We start from the raw sequence: 21,741 nt of genomic DNA, 5'->3' as shown, positions 1-21,741 counted from the left end.
CTGGCTGACCAACACAGAGCTTATTTACTAGTGAAATTCCGAAATTGTTAATTTTTCATGAGTCTTTTAGAATTTGATATTAAATGTTGATTTTTTTTGTTTATTATTGGAAAAAACTGTGGAATACAATGATTGTTCTATCATAGATGAGTCTCCTGTATACTCTATTGCTGGGATGTTTTTCCAGCACTGTACAACATCGTGATGTCTGTAGGCCAGAGGTTCCTAAACTGTGTGCCGTGGCTCCCTGGGGTGCCTCGGGACACTTGCAGGGGTGCCCTGGGTTGGTGGTCCAGGACCAATTAAAATTATTCATGGTCAATATAATAGGCAAAACCAGTGCTGGTGGCTACCAGTCATTAACTATGTGGCCAAACAGAAGCAAATCTTGTCCCTCACCACACAACTGACCCTAAGGATGACATATAAATGCGATCTACTTAATGTAATATTTCTTTCTAAATTACTCAATAAGAAATTTTTGGCCTAGGGGTGCCGTGAAAAAATTCTGATATTCTTGGGCGCCGTGATTCAAAAAAGTTTGGAAACCACTGCTGTAGGCACTCTAGTAAGTTGAAGAACTGGGTTTAAATTACTATTCGACCATTCAAAATGTAAATCTTTCTTTGTTTGGTAGTTTCATTTGCATACTTCCCCATGATGCATTTGATACTTTGCAAGGTTGTTGTTTTTTTATAGCATTTTGCAAATTAAATGTCCTTTTTAAACTTAGATGTTGTAAATATATTAGAATTGTATTGGTTATATGTGAAAATTGTTAAATATACATATGTTTTGTCCTCTCACTTGGTAAACTGAGGTCTGTTTGAATCTGGGGAAATAATCGTGGCACTTCTCTAGTATACTCTGGTTTCTCTTCAGAACGAATAAATCTTTCGCCTTTTACTAAAGATTTCCGTGGAGAGGAACAACCATGAGTTTCATGTAATTTTTTGATGCCTGGCTCACGCTGGGCTTGTTTACTGGTTAATAAAAGAATATAATATTATAGTAGGGTTTGAACATCGGAAGTATCAATTTGTAGAAACAATGATTTGAAACCATGGTCACAAATCATTGCTTCTGAAACTGATGTTTATATTTTTACAGGCGTAAAGTAAACTGGTTACTTATAAATATAGAGCAGGGATAGGACATCATCAATCGATGCTATGAAATGACACAATATACTCAGGCTGACTTGCAGACAGTGCACTGCAGCTGAGCAACACTGAGTCAGTGAGGCAGGGCAAGATGGGGAAAGGAGCACTCATGAGTTTCATTTTTGAAAATGGTCAGCTATTTTCTTGAATACTCTCTTGCTGTGTCGGTATTAATGGTATCTGAAGGAAGTTGAACAAATTAGTTTTTGTTTTTCTTATCCTGTTTGTAGGAAAATTTGACCATGATCAGAAGTAGTTAGTTTACTGTTTACAGTTTTTTGCTGTTTGTTTTCTGTTTACAGTAAAAGGCTTTTTGTTTTTTTGTTTTTTGTTTCCTGCCTGGCTGACCAACACAGAGCTTATTTACTAGTGAAATTCCGAAATTGTTAATTTTTCATGAGTCTTTTAGAATTTGATATTAAATGTTGATTTTTTTTGTTTATTATTGGAAAAAAACTGTGGAATACAATGATTGTTCTATCATAGATGAGTCTCCTGTATACTCTATTGCTGGGATGTTTTTCCAGCACTGTACAACATCGTGATGTCTGTAGGCCAGAGGTTCCTAAACTGTGTGCCGTGGCTCCCTGGGGTGCCTCGGGACACTTGCAGGGGTGCCCTGGGTTGGTGGTTCAGGACCAATTAAAATTATTCATGGTCAATATAATAGGCAAAACCAGTGCTGGTGGCAACCAGTCATAAACTATGTGGCCAAACAGAAGCAAATCTTGTCCCTCACCACACAACTGACCCTAAGGATGACATATAAACGCGATCTACTTAATGTAATATTTCTTTCTAAATTTCTCAATAAGAAATTTTTGGCCTAGGGGTGCCGTGAAAAAATTCTGATATTCTTGGGCGCCGTGATTCAAAAAAGTTTGGAAACCACTGCTGTAGGCACTCTAGTAAGTTGAAGAACTGGGTTTAAATTACTATTCGACCATTCAAAATGTAAATCTTTCTTTGTTTGGTAGTTTCATTTGCATACTTCCCCATGATGCATTTGATACTTTGCAAGGTTGTTGTTTTTTTTATAGCATTTTGCAAATTAAATGTCCTTTTTAAACTTTGATGTTGTAAATATATTAGAATTGTATTGCTTATATGTGAAAATTGTTAAATATACATATGTTTTGTCCTCTCACTTGGTAAACTGAGGTCTGTTTGAATCTGGGGAAATAATCGTGGCACTTCTCTAGTATACTCTGGTTTCTCTTCAGAACGAATAAATCTTTCGCCTTTTACTAAAGATTTCCGTGGAGAGGAACAACCATGAGTTTCATATAATTTTTTGATGCCTGGCTCACGCTGGGCTTGTTTACTGGTTAATAAAAGAATATAATATTATAGTAGGATTTGAACATCGGAAGTATCAATTTGTAGAAACCATGATTTGAAACCATGGTCACAAATCATTGCTTCTGAAACTGATGTTTATATTTTTACAGGCGTAAAGTAAACTGGTTACTTATAAATATAGAGCAGGGATAGGACATCATCAATCGATGCTATGAAATGACACAATATACTCAGGCTGACTTGCAGACAGTGCACTGCAGCTGAGCAACACTGAGTCAGTGAGGCAGGGCAAGATGGGGAAAGGAGCACTCATGAGTTTCATTTTTGAAAATGGTCAGCTATTTTCTTGAATACTCTGTTGCTGTGTCGGTATTAATGGTATCTGAAGGAAGTTGAACAAATTAGTTTTTGTTTTTCTTATCCTGTTTGTAGGAAAATTTGACCATGATCAGAAGTAGTTAGTTTACTGGTTACAGTTTTTTGCTGTTTGTTTTCTGTTTACAGTAAAAGGCTTTTTGTTTTTTTGTTTTTTGTTTCCTGCCTGGCTGACCAACGCAGAGCTTATTTACTAGTGAAATTCCGAAATTGTTAATTTTTCATGAGTCTTTTAGAATTTGATATTAAATGTTGATTTTTTTTGTTTATTATTGGAAAAAACTGTGGAATACAATGATTGTTCTATCATAGATGAGTCTCCTGTATACTCTATTGCTGGGATGTTTTTCCAGCACTGTACAACATCGTGATGTCTGTAGGCCAGAGGTTCCTAAACTGTGTGCCGTGGCTCCCTGGGGTGCCTCGGGACACTTGCAGGGGTGCCCTGGGTTGGTGGTTCAGGACCAATTAAAATTATTCATGGTCAATATAATAGGCAAAACCAGTACTGGTGGCTACCAGTCATTAACTATGTGGCCAAACAGAAGCAAATCTTGTCCCTCACCACACAACTGACCCTAAGGATGACATATAAACGCGATCTACTTAATGTAATATTTCTTTCTAAATTTCTCAATAAGAAATTTTTGGCCTAGGGGTGCCGTGAAAAAATTCTAATATTCTTGGGCGCCGTGATTCAAAAAAGTTTGGAAACCACTGCTGTAGGCACTCTAGTAAGTTGAAGAACTGGGTTTAAATTACTATTCGACCATTCAAAATGTAAATCTTTCTTTGTTTGGTAGTTTCATTTGCATACTTCCCCATGATGCATTTGATACTTTGCAAGGTTGTTGTTTTTTTATAGCATTTTGCAAATTAAATGTCCTTTTTAAACTTAGATGTTGTAAATATATTAGAATTGTATTGGTTATATGTGAAAATTGTTAAATATACATATGTTTTGTCCTCTCACTTGGTAAACTGAGGTCTGTTTGAATCTGGGGAAATAATCGTGGCACTTCTCTAGTATACTCTGGTTTCTCTTCAGAACAAATAAATCTTTCGCCTTTTACTAAAGATTTCCGTGGAGAGGAACAACCATGAGTTTCATATAATTTTTTGATGCCTGGCTCACGCTGGGCTTGTTTACTGGTTAATAAAAGAATATAATATTATAGTAGGGTTTGAACATCGGAAGTATCAATTTGTAGAAACAATGATTTGAAACCATGGTCACAAATCATTGCTTCTGAAACTGATGTTTATATTTTTACAGGCGTAAAGTAAACTGGTTACTTATAAATATAGAGCAGGGATAGGACATCATCAATCGATGCTATGAAATGACACAATATACTCAGGCTGACTTGCAGACAGTGCACTGCAGCTGAGCAACACTGAGTCAGTGAGGCAGGGCAAGATGGGGAAAGGAGCACTCATGAGTTTCATTTTTGAAAATGGTCAGCTATTTTCTTGAATACTCTCTTGCTGTGTCGGTATTAATGGTATCTGAAGGAAGTTGAACAAATTAGTTTTTGTTTTTCTTATCCTGTTTGTAGGAAAATTTGACCATGATCAGAAGTAGTTAGTTTACTGTTTACAGTTTTTTGCTGTTTGTTTTCTGTTTACAGTAAAAGGCTTTTTGTTTTTTTGTTTTTTGTTTCCTGCCTGGCTGACCAACACAGAGCTTATTTACTAGTGAAATTCCGAAATTGTTAATTTTTCATGAGTCTTTTAGAATTTGATATTAAATGTTGATTTTTTTTGTTTATTATTGGAAAAAACTGTGGAATACAATGATTGTTCTATCATAGATGAGTCTCCTGTATACTCTATTGCTGGGATGTTTTTCCAGCACTGTACAACATCGTGATGTCTGTAGGCCAGAGGTTCCTAAACTGTGTGCCGTGGCTCCCTGGGGTGCCTCGGGACACTTGCAGGGGTGCCCTGGGTTGGTGGTTCAGGACCAATTAAAATTATTCATGGTCAATATAATAGGCAAAACCAGTGCTGGTGGCAACCAGTCATAAACTATGTGGCCAAACAGAAGCAAATCTTGTCCCTCACCACACAACTGACCCTAAGGATGACATATAAACGCGATCTACTTAATGTAATATTTCTTTCTAAATTTCTCAATAAGAAATTTTTGGCCTAGGGGTGCCGTGAAAAAATTCTGATATTCTTGGGCGCCGTGATTCCAAAAAGTTTGGAAACCACTGCTGTAGGCACTCTAGTAAGTTGAAGAACTGGGTTTAAATTACTATTCGACCATTCAAAATGTAAATCTTTCTTTGTTTGGTAGTTTCATTTGCATACTTCCCCATGATGCATTTGATACTTTGCAAGGTTGTTGTTTTTTTTTATAGCATTTTGCAAATTAAATGTCCTTTTTAAACTTTGATGTTGTAAATATATTAGAATTGTATTGCTTATATGTGAAAATTGTTAAATATACATATGTTTTGTCCTCTCACTTGGTAAACTGAGGTCTGTTTGAATCTGGGGAAATAATCGTGGCACTTCTCTAGTATACTCTGGTTTCTCTTCAGAACGAATAAATCTTTCGCCTTTTACTAAAGATTTCCGTGGAGAGGAACAACCATGAGTTTCATATAATTTTTTGATGCCTGGCTCACGCTGGGCTTGTTTACTGGTTAATAAAAGAATATAATATTATAGTAGGGTTTGAACATCGGAAGTATCAATTTGTAGAAACCATGATTTGAAACCATGATCACAAATCATTGCTTCTGAAACTGATGTTTATATTTTTACAGGCGTAAAGTAAACTGGTTACTTATAAATATAGAGCAGGGATAGGACATCATCAATCGATGCTATGAAATGACACAATATACTCAGGCTGACTTGCAGACAGTGCACTGCAGCTGAGCAACACTGAGTCAGTGAGGCAGGGCAAGATGGGGAAAGGAGCACTCATGAGTTTCATTTTTGAAAATGGTCAGCTATTTTCTTGAATACTCTGTTGCTGTGTCGGTATTAATGGTATCTGAAGGAAGTTGAACAAATTAGTTTTTGTTTTTCTTATCCTGTTTGTAGGAAAATTTGACCATGATCAGAAGTAGTTAGTTTACTGGTTACAGTTTTTTGCTGTTTGTTTTCTGTTTACAGTAAAAGGCTTTTTGTTTTTTTGTTTTTTGTTTCCTGCCTGGCTGACCAACGCAGAGCTTATTTACTAGTGAAATTCCGAAATTGTTAATTTTTCATGAGTCTTTTAGAATTTGATATTAAATGTTGATTTTTTTTGTTTATTATTGGAAAAAACTGTGGAATACAATGATTGTTCTATCATAGATGAGTCTCCTGTATACTCTATTGCTGGGATGTTTTTCCAGCACTGTACAACATCGTGATGTCTGTAGGCCAGAGGTTCCTAAACTGTGTGCCGTGGCTCCCTGGGGTGCCTCGGGACACTTGCAGGGGTGCCCTGGGTTGGTGGTTCAGGACCAATTAAAATTATTCATGGTCAATATAATAGGCAAAACCAGTGCTGGTGGCTACCAGTCATTAACTATGTGGCCAAACAGAAGCAAATCTTGTCCCTCACCACACAACTGACCCTAAGGATGACATATAAACGCGATCTACTTAATGTAATATTTCTTTCTAAATTTCTCAATAAGAAATTTTTGGCCTAGGGGTGCCGTGAAAAAATTCTGATATTCTTGGGCGCCGTGATTCAAAAAAGTTTGGAAACCACTGCTGTAGGCACTCTAGTAAGTTGAAGAACTGGGTTTAAATTACTATTCGACCATTCAAAATGTAAATCTTTCTTTGTTTGGTAGTTTCATTTGCATACTTCCCCATGATGCATTTGATACTTTGCAAGGTTGTTGTTTTTTTTATAGCATTTTGCAAATTAAATGTCCTTTTTAAACTTAGATGTTGTAAATATATTAGAATTGTATTGGTTATATGTGAAAATTGTTAAATATACATATGTTTTGTCCTCTCACTTGGTAAACTGAGGTCTGTTTGAATCTGGGGAAATAATCGTGGCACTTCTCTAGTATACTCTGGTTTCTCTTCAGAACGAATAAATCTTTCGCCTTTTACTAAAGATTTCCGTGGAGAGGAACAACCATGAGTTTCATGTAATTTTTTGATGCCTGGCTCACGCTGGGCTTGTTTACTGGTTAATAAAAGAATATAATATTATAGTAGGGTTTGAACATCGGAAGTATCAATTTGTAGAAACCATGATTTGAAACCATGGTCACAAATCATTGCTTCTGAAACTGATGTTTATATTTTTACAGGCGTAAAGTAAACTGGTTACTTATAAATATAGAGCAGGGATAGGACATCATCAATCGATGCTATGAAATGACACAATATACTCAGGCTGACTTGCAGACAGTGCACTGCAGCTGAGCAACACTGAGTCAGTGAGGCAGGGCAAGATGGGGAAAGGAGCACTCATGAGTTTCATTTTTGAAAATGGTCAGCTATTTTCTTGAATACTCTCTTGCTGTGTCGGTATTAATGGTATCTGAAGGAAGTTGAACAAATTAGTTTTTGTTTTTCTTATCCTGTTTGTAGGAAAATTTGACCATGATCAGAAGTAGTTAGTTTACTGTTTACAGTTTTTTGCTGTTTGTTTTCTGTTTACAGTAAAAGGCTTTTTGTTTTTTTGTTTCCTGCCTGGCTGACCAACGCAGAGCTTATTTACTAGTGAAATTCCGAAATTGTTAATTTTTCATGAGTCTTTTAGAATTTGATATTAAATGTTGATTTTTTTTGTTTATTATTGGGAAAAACTGTGGAATACAATGATTATTCTATCATAGATGAGTCTCCTGTATACTCTATTGCTGGGATGTTTTTCCAGCACTGTACAACATCGTGATGTCTGTAGGCCAGAGGTTCCTAAACTGTGTGCCTTGGCTCCCTGGGGTGCCTCGGGACACTTGCAGGGGTGCCCTGGGTTGGTGGTTCAGGACCAATTAAAATTATTCATGGTCAATATAATAGGCAAAACCAGTGCTGGTGGCTACCAGTCATAAACTATGTGGCCAAACAGAAGCAAATCTTGTCCCTCACCACACAACTGACCCTAAGGATGACATATAAACGCGATCTACTTAATGTAATATTTCTTTCTAAATTTCTCAATAAGAAATTTTTGGCCTAGGGGTGCCGTGAAAAAATTCTGATATTCTTGGGCGCCGTGATTCAAAAAAGTTTGGAAACCACTGCTGTAGGCACTCTAGTAAGTTGAAGAACTGGGTTTAAATTACTATTCGACCATTCAAAATGTAAATCTTTCTTTGTTTGGTAGTTTCATTTGCATACTTCCCCATGATGCATTTGATACTTTGCAAGGTTGTTGTTTTTTTTTATAGCATTTTGCAAATTAAATGTCCTTTTTAAACTTTGATGTTGTAAATATATTAGAATTGTATTGCTTATATGTGAAAATTGTTAAATATACATATGTTTTGTCCTCTCACTTGGTAAACTGAGGTCTGTTTGAATCTGGGGAAATAATCGTGGCACTTCTCTAGTATACTCTGGTTTCTCTTCAGAACGAATAAATCTTTCGCCTTTTACTAAAGATTTCCGTGGAGAGGAACAACCATGAGTTTCATATAATTTTTTGATGCCTGGCTCACGCTGGGATTGTTTACTGGTTAATAAAAGAATATAATATTATAGTAGGGTTTGAACATCGGAAGTATCAATTTGTAGAAACCATGATTTGAAACCATGGTCACAAATCATTGCTTCTGAAACTGATGTTTATATTTTTACAGGCGTAAAGTAAACTGGTTACTTATAAATATAGAGCAGGGATAGGACATCATCAATCGATGCTATGAAATGACACAATATACTCAGGCTGACTTGCAGACAGTGCACTGCAGCTGAGCAACACTGAGTCAGTGAGGCAGGGCAAGATGGGGAAAGGAGCACTCATGAGTTTCATTTTTGAAAATGGTCAGCTATTTTCTTGAATACTCTGTTGCTGTGTCGGTATTAATGGTATCTGAAGGAAGTTGAACAAATTAGTTTTTGTTTTTCTTATCCTGTTTGTAGGAAAATTTGACCATGATCAGAAGTAGTTAGTTTACTGTTTACATTTTTTTGCTGTTTGTTTTCTGTTTACAGTAAAAGGCTTTTTGTTTTTTTGTTTTTTGTTTCCTGCCTGGCTGACCAACACAGAGCTTATTTACTAGTGAAATTCCGAAATTGTTAATTTTTCATGAGTCTTTTAGAATTTGATATTAAATGTTGATTTTTTTTGTTTATTATTGGAAAAAACTGTGGAATACAATGATTGTTCTATCATAGATGAGTCTCCTGTATACTCTATTGCTGGGATGTTTTTCCAGCACTGTACAACATCGTGATGTCTGTAGGCCAGAGGTTCCTAAACTGTGTGCCGTGGCTCCCTGGGGTGCCTCGGGACACTTGCAGGGGTGCCCTGGGTTGGTGGTTCAGGACCAATTAAAATTATTCATGGTCAATATAATAGGCAAAACCAGTGCTGGTGGCTACCAGTCATTAACTATGTGGCCAAACAGAAGCAAATCTTGTCCCTCACCACACAACTGACCCTAAGGATGACATATAAACGCGATCTACTTAATGTAATATTTCTTTCTAAATTTCTCAATAAGAAATTTTTGGCCTAGGGGTGCCGTGAAAAAATTCTGATATTCTTGGGCGCCGTGATTCAAAAAAGTTTGGAAACCACTGCTGTAGGCACTCTAGTAAGTTGAAGAACTGGGTTTAAATTACTATTCGACCATTCAAAATGTAAATCTTTCTTTGTTTGGTAGTTTCATTTGCATACTTCCCCATGATGCATTTGATACTTTGCAAGGTTGTTGTTTTTTTATAGCATTTTGCAAATTAAATGTCCTTTTTAAACTTAGATGTTGTAAATATATTAGAATTGTATTGGTTATATGTGAAAATTGTTAAATATACATATGTTTTGTCCTCTCACTTGGTAAACTGAGGTCTGTTTGAATCTGGGGAAATAATCGTGGCACTTCTCTAGTATACTCTGGTTTCTCTTCAGAACGAATAAATCTTTCGCCTTTTACTAAAGATTTCCGTGGAGAGGAACAACCATGAGTTTCATGTAATTTTTTGATGCCTGGCTCACGCTGGGCTTGTTTACTGGTTAATAAAAGAATATAATATTATAGTAGGGTTTGAACATCGGAAGTATCAATTTGTAGAAACCATGATTTGAAACCATGGTCACAAATCATTGCTTCTGAAACTGATGTTTATATTTTTACAGGCGTAAAGTAAACTGGTTACTTATAAATATAGAGCAGGGATAGGACATCATCAATCGATGCTATGAAATGACACAATATACTCAGGCTGACTTGCAGACAGTGCACTGCAGCTGAGCAACACTGAGTCAGTGAGGCAGGGCAAGATGGGGAAAGGAGCACTCATGAGTTTCATTTTTGAAAATGGTCAGCTATTTTCTTGAATACTCTCTTGCTGTGTCGGTATTAATGGTATCTGAAGGAAGTTGAACAAATTAGTTTTTGTTTTTCTTATCCTGTTTGTAGGAAAATTTGACCATGATCAGAAGTAGTTAGTTTACTGTTTACAGTTTTTTGCTGTTTGTTTTCTGTTTACAGTAAAAGGCTTTTTGTTTTTTTGTTTCCTGCCTGGCTGACCAACGCAGAGCTTATTTACTAGTGAAATTCCGAAATTGTTAATTTTTCATGAGTCTTTTAGAATTTGATATTAAATGTTGATTTTTTTTGTTTATTATTGGGAAAAACTGTGGAATACAATGATTATTCTATCATAGATGAGTCTCCTGTATACTCTATTGCTGGGATGTTTTTCCAGCACTGTACAACATCGTGATGTCTGTAGGCCAGAGGTTCCTAAACTGTGTGCCTTGGCTCCCTGGGGTGCCTCGGGACACTTGCAGGGGTGCCCTGGGTTGGTGGTTCAGGACCAATTAAAATTATTCATGGTCAATATAATAGGCAAAACCAGTGCTGGTGGCTACCAGTCATAAACTATGTGGCCAAACAGAAGCAAATCTTGTCCCTCACCACACAACTGACCCTAAGGATGACATATAAACGCGATCTACTTAATGTAATATTTCTTTCTAAATTTCTCAATAAGAAATTTTTGGCCTAGGGGTGCCGTGAAAAAATTCTGATATTCTTGGGCGCCGTGATTCAAAAAAGTTTGGAAACCACTGCTGTAGGCACTCTAGTAAGTTGAAGAACTGGGTTTAAATTACTATTCGACCATTCAAAATGTAAATCTTTCTTTGTTTGGTAGTTTCATTTGCATACTTCCCCATGATGCATTTGATACTTTGCAAGGTTGTTGTTTTTTTTTATAGCATTTTGCAAATTAAATGTCCTTTTTAAACTTTGATGTTGTAAATATATTAGAATTGTATTGCTTATATGTGAAAATTGTTAAATATACATATGTTTTGTCCTCTCACTTGGTAAACTGAGGTCTGTTTGAATCTGGGGAAATAATCGTGGCACTTCTCTAGTATACTCTGGTTTCTCTTCAGAACGAATAAATCTTTCGCCTTTTACTAAAGATTTCCGTGGAGAGGAACAACCATGAGTTTCATATAATTTTTTGATGCCTGGCTCACGCTGGGATTGTTTACTGGTTAATAAAAGAATATAATATTATAGTAGGGTTTGAACATCGGAAGTATCAATTTGTAGAAACCATGATTTGAAACCATGGTCACAAATCATTGCTTCTGAAACTGATGTTTATATTTTTACAGGCGTAAAGTAAACTGGTTACTTATAAATATAGAGCAGGGATAGGACATCATCAATCGATGCTATGAAATGACACAATATACTCAGGCTGACTTGCAGACAGTGCACTGCAGCTGAGCAACACTGAGTCAGTGAGGCAGGGCAAGATGGGGAAAGGAGCACTCATGAGTTTCATTTTTGAAAATGGTCAGCTATTTTCTTGAATACTCTGTTGCTGTGTCGGTATTAATGGTATCTGAAGGAAGTTGAACAAATTAGTTTTTGTTTTTCTTATCCTGTTTGTAGGAAAATTTGACCATGATCAGAAGTAGTTAGTTTACTGTTTACATTTTTTTGCTGTTTGTTTTCTGTTTACAGTAAAAGGCTTTTTGTTTTTTTGTTTTTTGTTTCCTGCCTGGCTGACCAACACAGAGCTTATTTACTAGTGAAATTCCGAAATTGTTAATTTTTCATGAGTCTTTTAGAATTTGATATTAAATGTTGATTTTTTTTTTGTTTATTATTGGAAAAAACTGTGGAATACAATGATTGTTCTATCATAGATGAGTCTCCTGTATACTCTATTGCTGGGATGTTTTTCCAGCACTGTACAACATCGTGATGTCTGTAGGCCAGAGGTTCCTAAACTGTGTGCCGTGGCTCCCTGGGGTGCCTCGGGACACTTGCAGGGGTGCCCTGGGTTGGTGGTTCAGGACCAATTAAAATTATTCATGGTCAATATAATAGGCAAAACCAGTGCTGGTGGCAACCAGTCATAAACTATGTGGCCAAACAGAAGCAAATCTTGTCCCTCACCACACAACTGACCCTAAGGATGACATATAAACGCGATCTACTTAATGTAATATTTCTTTCTAAATTTCTCAATAAGAAATTTTTGGCCTAGGGGTGCCGTGAAAAAATTCTGATATTCTTGGGCGCCGTGATTCAAAAAAGTTTGGAAACCACTGCTGTAGGCACTCTAGTAAGTTGAAGAACTGGGTTTAAATTACTATTCGACCATTCAAAATGTAAATCTTTCTTTGTTTGGTAGTTTCATTTGCATACATCCCCATGATGCATTTGATACTTTGCAAGGTTTTTGTTTTTTTATAGCATTTTGCAAATTAAATGTCCTTTTTAAACTTAGATGTTGTAAATATATTAGAATTGTATTGGTTATATGTGAAAATTGTTAAATATACATATGTTTTGTCCTCTCACTTGGTAAACTGAGGTCTGTTTGAATCTGGGGAAATAATCGTGGCACTTCTCTAGTATACTCTGGTTTCTCTTCAGAACGAATAAATCTTTCGCCTTTTACTGAAGATTTCCGTGGAGAGGAACAACCATGAGTTTCATGTAATTTTTTGATGCCTGGCTCACGCTGGGCTTGTTTACTGGTTAATAAAAGAATATAATATTATAGTAGGGTTTGAACATCGGAAGTATCAATTTGTAGAAACCATGAATTGAAACCATGGTCACAAATCATTGCTTCTGAAACTGATGTTTATATTTTTACAGGCGTAAAGTAAACTGGTTACTTATAAATATAGAGCAGGGATAGGACATCATCAATCGATGCTATGAAATGACACAATATACTCAGGCTGACTTGCAGACAGTGCACTGCAGCTGAGCAACACTGAGTCAGTGAGGCAGGGCAAGATGGGGAAAGGAGCACTCATGAGTTTCATTTTTGAAAATGGTCAGCTATTTTCTTGAATACTCTCTTGCTGTGTCGGTATTAATGGTATCTGAAGGAAGTTGAACAAATTAGTTTTTGTTTTTCTTATCCTGTTTGTAGGAAAATTTGACCATGATCAGAAGTAGTTAGTTTACTGTTTACAGTTTTTTGCTGTTTGTTTTCTGTTTACAGTAAAAGGCTTTTTGTTTTTTTGTTTTTTGTTTCCTGCCTGGCTGACCAACGCAGAGCTTATTTACTAGTGAAATTCCGAAATTGTTAATTTTTCATGAGTCTTTTAGAATTTGATATTAAATGTTGATTTTTTTTGTTTATTATTGGGAAAAACTGTGGAATACAATGATTATTCTATCATAGATGAGTCTCCTGTATACTCTATTGCTGGGATGTTTTTCCAGCACTGTACAACATCGTGATGTCTGTAGGCCAGAGGTTCCTAAACTGTGTGCCTTGGCTCCCTGGGGTGCCTCGGGACACTTGCAGGGGTGCCCTGGGTTGGTGGTTCAGGACCAATTAAAATTATTCATGGTCAATATAATAGGCAAAACCAGTGCTGGTGGCTACCAGTCATAAACTATGTGGCCAAACAGAAGCAAATCTTGTCCCTCACCACACAACTGACCCTAAGAATGACATATAAACGCGATCTACTTAATGTAATATTTCTTTCTAAATTTCTCAATAAGAAATTTTTGGCCTAGGGGTGCCGTGAAAAAATTCTGATATTCTTGGGCGCCGTGATTCAAAAAAGTTTGGAAACCACTGCTGTAGGCACTCTAGTAAGTTGAAGAACTGGGTTTAAATTACTATTCGACCATTCAAAATGTAAATCTTTCTTTGTTTGGTAGTTTCATTTGCATACTTCCCCATGATGCATTTGATACTTTGCAAGGTTGTTGTTTTTTTTTATAGCATTTTGCAAATTAAATGTCCTTTTTAAACTTTGATGTTGTAAATATATTAGAATTGTATTGCTTATATGTGAAAATTGTTAAATATACATATGTTTTGTCCTCTCACTTGGTAAACTGAGGTCTGTTTGAATCTGGGGAAATAATCGTGGCACTTCTCTAGTATACTCTGTTTTCTCTTCAGAACGAATAAATCTTTCGCCTTTTACTAAAGATTTCCGTGGAGAGGAACAACCATGAGTTTCATATAATTTTTTGATGCCTGGCTCACGCTGGGATTGTTTACTGGTTAATAAAAGAATATAATATTATAGTAGGGTTTGAACATCGGAAGTATCAATTTGTAGAAACCATGATTTGAAACCATGGTCACAAATCATTGCTTCTGAAACTGATGTTTATATTTTTACAGGCGTAAAGTAAACTGGTTACTTATAAATATAGAGCAGGGATAGGACATCATCAATCGATGCTATGAAATGACACAATATACTCAGGCTGACTTGCAGACAGTGCACTGCAGCTGAGCAACACTGAGTCAGTGAGGCAGGGCAAGATGGGGAAAGGAGCACTCATGAGTTTCATTTTTGAAAATGGTCAGCTATTTTCTTGAATACTCTGTTGCTGTGTCGGTATTAATGGTATCTGAAGGAAGTTGAACAAATTAGTTTTTGTTTTTCTTATCCTGTTTGTAGGAAAATTTGACCATGATCAGAAGTAGTTAGTTTACTGTTTACATTTTTTTGCTGTTTGTTTTCTGTTTACAGTAAAAGGCTTTTTGTTTTTTTGTTTTTTGTTTCCTGCCTGGCTGACCAACACAGAGCTTATTTACTAGTGAAATTCCGAAATTGTTAATTTTTCATGAGTCTTTTAGAATTTGATATTAAATGTTGATTTTTTTTTGTTTATTATTGGAAAAAACTGTGGAATACAATGATTGTTCTATCATAGATGAGTCTCCTGTATACTCTATTGCTGGGATGTTTTTCCAGCACTGTACAACATCGTGATGTCTGTAGGCCAGAGGTTCCTAAACTGTGTGCCGTGGCTCCCTGGGGTGCCTCGGGACACTTGCAGGGGTGCCCTGGGTTGGTGGTTCAGGACCAATTAAAATTATTCATGGTCAATATAATAGGCAAAACCAGTGCTGGTGGCAACCAGTCATAAACTATGTGGCCAAACAGAAGCAAATCTTGTCCCTCACCACACAACTGACCCTAAGGATGACATATAAACGCGATCTACTTAATGTAATATTTCTTTCTAAATTTCTCAATAAGAAATTTTTGGCCTAGGGGTGCCGTGAAAAAATTCTGATATTCTTGGGCGCCGTGATTCAAAAAAGTTTGGAAACCACTGCTGTAGGCACTCTAGTAAGTTGAAGAACTGGGTTTAAATTACTATTCGACCATTCAAAATGTAAATCTTTCTTTGTTTGGTAGTTTCATTTGCATACATCCCCATGATGCATTTGATACTTTGCAAGGTTTTTGTTTTTTTATAGCATTTTGCAAATTAAATGTCCTTTTTAAACTTAGATGTTGTAAATATATTAGAATTGTATTGGTTATATGTGAAAATTGTTAAATATACATATGTTTTGTCCTCTCACTTGGTAAACTGAGGTCTGTTTGAATCTGGGGAAATAATCGTGGCACTTCTCTAGTATACTCTGGTTTCTCTTCAGAACAAATAAATCTTTCGCCTTTTACTAAAGATTTCCGTGGAGAGGAACAACCATGAGTTTCATGTAATTTTTTGATGCCTGGCTCACGCTGGGCTTGTTTACTGGTTAATAAAAGAATATAATATTATAGTAGGGTTTGAACATCGGAAGTATCAATTTGTAGAAACCATGATTTGAAACCATGGTCACAAATCATTGCTTCTGAAACTGATGTTTATATTTTTACAGGCGTAAAGTAAACTGGTTACTTATAAATATAGAGCAGGGATAGGACATCATCAATCAATGCTATGAAATGACACAATATACTCAGGCTGACTTGCAGACAGTGCACTGCAGCTGAGCAACACTGAGTCAGTGAGGCAGGGCAAGATGGGGAAAGGAGCACTCATGAGTTTCATTTTTGAAAATGGTCAGCTATTTTCTTGAATACTCTGTTGCTGTGTCGGTATTAATGGTATCTGAAGGAAGTTGAACAAATTAGTTTTTGTTTTTCTTATCCTGTTTGTAGGAAAATTTGACCATGATCAGAAGTAGTTAGTTTACTGTTTACAGTTTTTTGCTGTTTGTTTTCTGTTTACAGTAAAAGGCTTTTTGTTTTTTTGTTTTTTGTTTCCTGCCTGGCTGACCAACACAGAGCTTATTTACTAGTGAAATTCCGAAATTGTTAATTTTTCATGAGTCTTTTAGAATTTGATATTAAATGTTGATTTTTTTTGTTTATTATTGGAAAAAACTGTGGAATACAATGATTGTTCTATCATAGATGAGTCTCCTGTATACTCTATTGCTGGGATGTTTTTCCAGCACTGTACAACATCGTGATGTCTGTAGGCCAGAGGTTCCTAAACTGTGTGCCGTGGCTCCCTGGGGTGCCTCGGGACACTTGCAGGGGTGCCCTGGGTTGGTGGTTCAGGACCAATTAAAATTATTCATGGTCAATATAATAGGCAAAACCAGTGCTGGTGGCTACCAGTCATAAACTATGTGGCCAAACAGAAGCAAATCTTGTCCCTCACCACACAACTGACCCTAAGGATGACATATAAACGCGATCTACTTAATGTAATATTTCTTTCTAAATTTCTCAATAAGAAATTTTTGGCCTAGGGGTGCCGTGAAAAAATTCTGATATTCTTGGGCGCCGTGATTCAAAAAAGTTTGGAAACCACTGCTGTAGGCACTCTAGTAAGTTGAAGAACTGGGTTTAAATTACTATTCGACCATTCAAAATGTAAATCTTTCTTTGTTTGGTAGTTTCATTTGCATACTTCCCCATGATGCATTTGATACTTTGCAAGGTTGTTGTTTTTTTTATAGCATTTTGCAAATTAAATGTCCTTTTTAAACTTAGATGTTGTAAATATATTAGAATTGTATTGGTTATATGTGAAAATTGTTAAATATACATATGTTTTGTCCTCTCACTTGGTAAACTGAGGTCTGTTTGAATCTGGGGAAATAATCGTGGCACTTCTCTAGTATACTCTGGTTTCTCTTCAGAACGAATAAATCTTTTGCCTTTTACTAAAGATTTCCGTGGAGAGGAACAACCATGAGTTTCATATAATTTTTTGATGCCTGGCTCACGCTGGGCTTGTTTACTGGTTAATAAAAGAATATAATATTATAGTAGGGTTTGAACATCGGAAGTATCAATTTGTAGAAACCATGAATTGAAACCATGGTCACAAATCATTGCTTCTGAAACTGATGTTTATATTTTTACAGGCGTAAAGTAAACTGGTTACTTATAAATATAGAGCAGGGATAGGACATCATCAATCGATGCTATGAAATGACACAATATACTCAGGCTGACTTGCAGACAGTGCACTGCAGCTGAGCAACACTGAGTCAGTGAGGCAGGGCAAGATGGGGAAAGGAGCACTCATGAGTTTCATTTTTGAAAATGGTCAGCTATTTTCTTGAATACTCTCTTGCTGTGTCGGTATTAATGGTATCTGAAGGAAGTTGAACAAATTAGTTTTTGTTTTTCTTATCCTGTTTGTAGGAAAATTTGACCATGATCAGAAGTAGTTAGTTTACTGTTTACAGTTTTTTGCTGTTTGTTTTCTGTTTACAGTAAAAGGCTTTTTGTTTTTTTGTTTTTTGTTTCCTGCCTGGCTGACCAACGCAGAGCTTATTTACTAGTGAAATTCCGAAATTGTTAATTTTTCATGAGTCTTTTAGAATTTGATATTAAATGTTGATTTTTTTTGTTTATTATTGGAAAAAACTGTGGAATACAATGATTGTTCTATCATAGATGAGTCTCCTGTATACTCTATTGCTGGGATGTTTTTCCAGCACTGTACAACATCGTGATGTCTGTAGGCCAGAGGTTCCTAAACTGTGTGCCGTGGCTCCCTGGGGTGCCTCGGGACACTTGCAGGGGTGCCCTGGGTTGGTGGTTCAGGACCAATTAAAATTATTCATGGTCAATATAATAGGCAAAACCAGTGCTAGTGGCTACCAGTCATAAACTATGTGGCCAAACAGAAGCAAATCTTGTCCCTCACCACACAACTGACCCTAAGGATGACATATAAACGCGATCTACTTAATGTAATATTTCTTTCTAAATTTCTCAATAAGAAATTTTTGGCCTAGGGGTGCCGTGAAAAAATTCTGATATTCTTGGGCGCCGTGATTCAAAAAAGTTTGGAAACCACTGCTGTAGACACTCTAGTAAGTTGAAGAACTGGGTTTAAATTACTATTCGACCATTCAAAATGTAAATCTTTCTTTGTTTGGTAGTTTCATTTGCATACTTCCCCATGATGCATTTGATACTTTGCAAGGTTGTTGTTTTTTTATAGCATTTTGCAAATTAAATGTCCTTTTTAAACTTAGATGTTGTAAATATATTAGAATTGTATTGGTTATATGTGAAAATTGTTAAATATACATATGTTTTGTCCTCTCACTTGGTAAACTGAGGTCTGTTTGAATCTGGGGAAATAATCGTGGCACTTCTCTAGTATACTCTGGTTTCTCTTCAGAACGAATAAATCTTTCGCCTTTTACTAAAGATTTCCGTGGAGAGGAACAACCATGAGTTTCATGTAATTTTTTGATGCCTGGCTCACGCTGGGCTTGTTTACTGGTTAATAAAAGAATATAATATTATAGTAGGGTTTGAACATCGGAAGTATCAATTTATAGAAACCATGAATTGAAACCATGGTCACAAATCATTGCTTCTGAAACTGATGTTTATATTTTTACAGGCGTAAAGTAAACTGGTTACTTATAAATATAGAGCAGGGATAGGACATCATCAATCGATGCTATGAAATGACACAATATACTCAGGCTGACTTGCAGACAGTGCACTGCAGCTGAGCAACACTGAGTCAGTGAGGCAGGGCAAGATGGGGAAAGGAGCACTCATGAGTTTCATTTTTGAAAATGGTCAGCTATTTTCTTGAATACTCTGTTGCTGTGTCGGTATTAATGGTATCTGAAGGAAGTTGAACAAATTAGTTTTTGTTTTTCTTATCCTGTTTGTAGGAAAATTTGACCATGATCAGAAGTAGTTAGTTTACTGTTTACAGTTTTTTGCTGTTTGTTTTCTGTTTACAGTAAAAGGCTTTTTGTTTTTTTGTTTCCTGCCTGGCTGACCAACGCAGAGCTTATTTACTAGTGAAATTCCGAAATTGTTAATTTTTCATGAGTCTTTTAGAATTTGATATTAAATGTTGATTTTTTTTGTTTATTATTGGGAAAAACTGTGGAATACAATGATTATTCTATCATAGATGAGTCTCCTGTATACTCTATTGCTGGGATGTTTTTCCAGCACTGTACAACATCGTGATGTCTGTAGGCCAGAGGTTCCTAAACTGTGTGCCTTGGCTCCCTGGGGTGCCTCGGGACACTTGCAGGGGTGCCCTGGGTTGGTGGTTCAGGACCAATTAAAATTATTCATGGTCAATATAATAGGCAAAACCAGTGCTGGTGGCTACCAGTCATAAACTATGTGGCCAAACAGAAGCAAATCTTGTCCCTCACCACACAACTGACCCTAAGGATGACATATAAACGCGATCTACTTAATGTAATATTTCTTTCTAAATTTCTCAATAAGAAATTTTTGGCCTAGGGGTGCCGTGAAAAAATTCTGATATTCTTGGGCGCCGTGATTCAAAAAAGTTTGGAAACCACTGCTGTAGGCACTCTAGTAAGTTGAAGAACTGGGTTTAAATTACTATTCGACCATTCAAAATGTAAATCTTTCTTTGTTTGGTAGTTTCATTTGCATACTTCCCCATGATGCATTTGATACTTTGCAAGGTTGTTGTTTTTTTTTATAGCATTTTGCAAATTAAATGTCCTTTTTAAACTTTGATGTTGTAAATATATTAGAATTGTATTGCTTATATGTGAAAATTGTTAAATATACATATGTTTTGTCCTCTCACTTGGTAAACTGAGGTCTGTTTGAATCTGGGGAAATAATCGTGGCACTTCTCTAGTATACTCTGGTTTCTCTTCAGAACGAATAAATCTTTCGCCTTTTACTAAAGATTTCCGTGGAGAGGAACAACCATGAGTTTCATATAATTTTTTGATGCCTGGCTCACGCTGGGATTGTTTACTGGTTAATAAAAGAATATAATATTATAGTAGGGTTTGAACATCGGAAGTATCAATTTGTAGAAACCATGATTTGAAACCATGGTCACAAATCATTGCTTCTGAAACTGATGTTTATATTTTTACAGGCGTAAAGTAAACTGGTTACTTATAAATATAGAGCAGGGATAGGACATCATCAATCGATGCTATGAAATGACACAATATACTCAGGCTGACTTGCAGACAGTGCACTGCAGCTGAGCAACACTGAGTCAGTGAGGCAGGGCAAGATGGGGAAAGGAGCACTCATGAGTTTCATTTTTGAAAATGGTCAGCTATTTTCTTGAATACTCTGTTGCTGTGTCGGTATTAATGGTATCTGAAGGAAGTTGAACAAATTAGTTTTTGTTTTTCTTATCCTGTTTGTAGGAAAATTTGACCATGATCAGAAGTAGTTAGTTTACTGTTTACATTTTTTTGCTGTTTGTTTTCTGTTTACAGTAAAAGGCTTTTTGTTTTTTTGTTTTTTGTTTCCTGCCTGGCTGACCAACACAGAGCTTATTTACTAGTGAAATTCCGAAATTGTTAATTTTTCATGAGTCTTTTAGAATTTGATATTAAATGTTGATTTTTTTTGTTTATTATTGGAAAAAACTGTGGAATACAATGATTGTTCTATCATAGATGAGTCTCCTGTATACTCTATTGCTGGGATGTTTTTCCAGCACTGTACAACATCGTGATGTCTGTAGGCCAGAGGTTCCTAAACTGTGTGCCGTGGCTCCCTGGGGTGCCTCGGGACACTTGCAGGGGTGCCCTGGGTTGGTGGTTCAGGACCAATTAAAATTATTCATGGTCAATATAATAGGCAAAACCAGTGCTGGTGGCTACCAGTCATTAACTATGTGGCCAAACAGAAGCAAATCTTGTCCCTCACCACACAACTGACCCTAAGGATGACATATAAACGCGATCTACTTAATGTAATATTTCTTTCTAAATTTCTCAATAAGAAATTTTTGGCCTAGGGGTGCCGTGAAAAAATTCTGATATTCTTGGGCGCCGTGATTCAAAAAAGTTTGGAAACCACTGCTGTAGGCACTCTAGTAAGTTGAAGAACTGGGTTTAAATTACTATTCGACCATTCAAAATGTAAATCTTTCTTTGTTTGGTAGTTTCATTTGCATACTTCCCCATGATGCATTTGATACTTTGCAAGGTTGTTGTTTTTTTATAGCATTTTGCAAATTAAATG

General features: G+C 36.2%; 1 protein-coding gene and 14 non-coding genes across 16 annotated transcripts in view; all 15 read left to right on the top strand.

Moving 5' to 3' along the window:
* Positions 1 to 21,741, top strand: part of LOC134957493 (armadillo-like helical domain containing protein 1) — a 468,225-nt gene that overhangs the window by 226,080 nt on the left and 220,404 nt on the right. The window lies entirely within an intron of this gene.
* LOC134959398 (U5 spliceosomal RNA) lies at positions 863 to 977 on the top strand. The gene has a single exon (XR_010187439.1). It is a non-coding gene; the product is annotated as a U5 spliceosomal RNA (small nuclear RNA).
* Positions 2,367 to 2,481, top strand: LOC134959335 (U5 spliceosomal RNA). Its single transcript, XR_010187383.1, has one exon. It is a non-coding gene; the product is annotated as a U5 spliceosomal RNA (small nuclear RNA).
* LOC134959443 (U5 spliceosomal RNA) lies at positions 3,869 to 3,983 on the top strand. The gene has a single exon (XR_010187479.1). It is a non-coding gene; the product is annotated as a U5 spliceosomal RNA (small nuclear RNA).
* On the top strand, positions 5,373 to 5,487 carry LOC134959334 (U5 spliceosomal RNA). The gene has a single exon (XR_010187382.1). It is a non-coding gene; the product is annotated as a U5 spliceosomal RNA (small nuclear RNA).
* On the top strand, positions 6,876 to 6,990 carry LOC134959397 (U5 spliceosomal RNA). The gene has a single exon (XR_010187438.1). It is a non-coding gene; the product is annotated as a U5 spliceosomal RNA (small nuclear RNA).
* Positions 8,373 to 8,486, top strand: LOC134959375 (U5 spliceosomal RNA). The gene has a single exon (XR_010187420.1). It is a non-coding gene; the product is annotated as a U5 spliceosomal RNA (small nuclear RNA).
* LOC134959396 (U5 spliceosomal RNA) lies at positions 9,875 to 9,989 on the top strand. The gene has a single exon (XR_010187437.1). It is a non-coding gene; the product is annotated as a U5 spliceosomal RNA (small nuclear RNA).
* Positions 11,372 to 11,485, top strand: LOC134959374 (U5 spliceosomal RNA). The gene has a single exon (XR_010187419.1). It is a non-coding gene; the product is annotated as a U5 spliceosomal RNA (small nuclear RNA).
* Positions 12,876 to 12,990, top strand: LOC134959480 (U5 spliceosomal RNA). The gene has a single exon (XR_010187514.1). It is a non-coding gene; the product is annotated as a U5 spliceosomal RNA (small nuclear RNA).
* LOC134959453 (U5 spliceosomal RNA) lies at positions 14,380 to 14,493 on the top strand. The gene has a single exon (XR_010187488.1). It is a non-coding gene; the product is annotated as a U5 spliceosomal RNA (small nuclear RNA).
* On the top strand, positions 15,883 to 15,997 carry LOC134959447 (U5 spliceosomal RNA). Its single transcript, XR_010187483.1, has one exon. It is a non-coding gene; the product is annotated as a U5 spliceosomal RNA (small nuclear RNA).
* LOC134959365 (U5 spliceosomal RNA) lies at positions 17,386 to 17,500 on the top strand. Its single transcript, XR_010187411.1, has one exon. It is a non-coding gene; the product is annotated as a U5 spliceosomal RNA (small nuclear RNA).
* LOC134959394 (U5 spliceosomal RNA) lies at positions 18,888 to 19,002 on the top strand. Its single transcript, XR_010187436.1, has one exon. It is a non-coding gene; the product is annotated as a U5 spliceosomal RNA (small nuclear RNA).
* On the top strand, positions 20,385 to 20,498 carry LOC134959373 (U5 spliceosomal RNA). Its single transcript, XR_010187418.1, has one exon. It is a non-coding gene; the product is annotated as a U5 spliceosomal RNA (small nuclear RNA).

This window comes from Pseudophryne corroboree, chromosome 9, assembly GCF_028390025.1.
Source record: "Pseudophryne corroboree isolate aPseCor3 chromosome 9, aPseCor3.hap2, whole genome shotgun sequence".
NCBI lineage: Eukaryota > Metazoa > Chordata > Amphibia > Anura > Myobatrachidae > Pseudophryne > Pseudophryne corroboree.
This window is presented reverse-complemented; position numbering and strand designations above follow the sequence as displayed.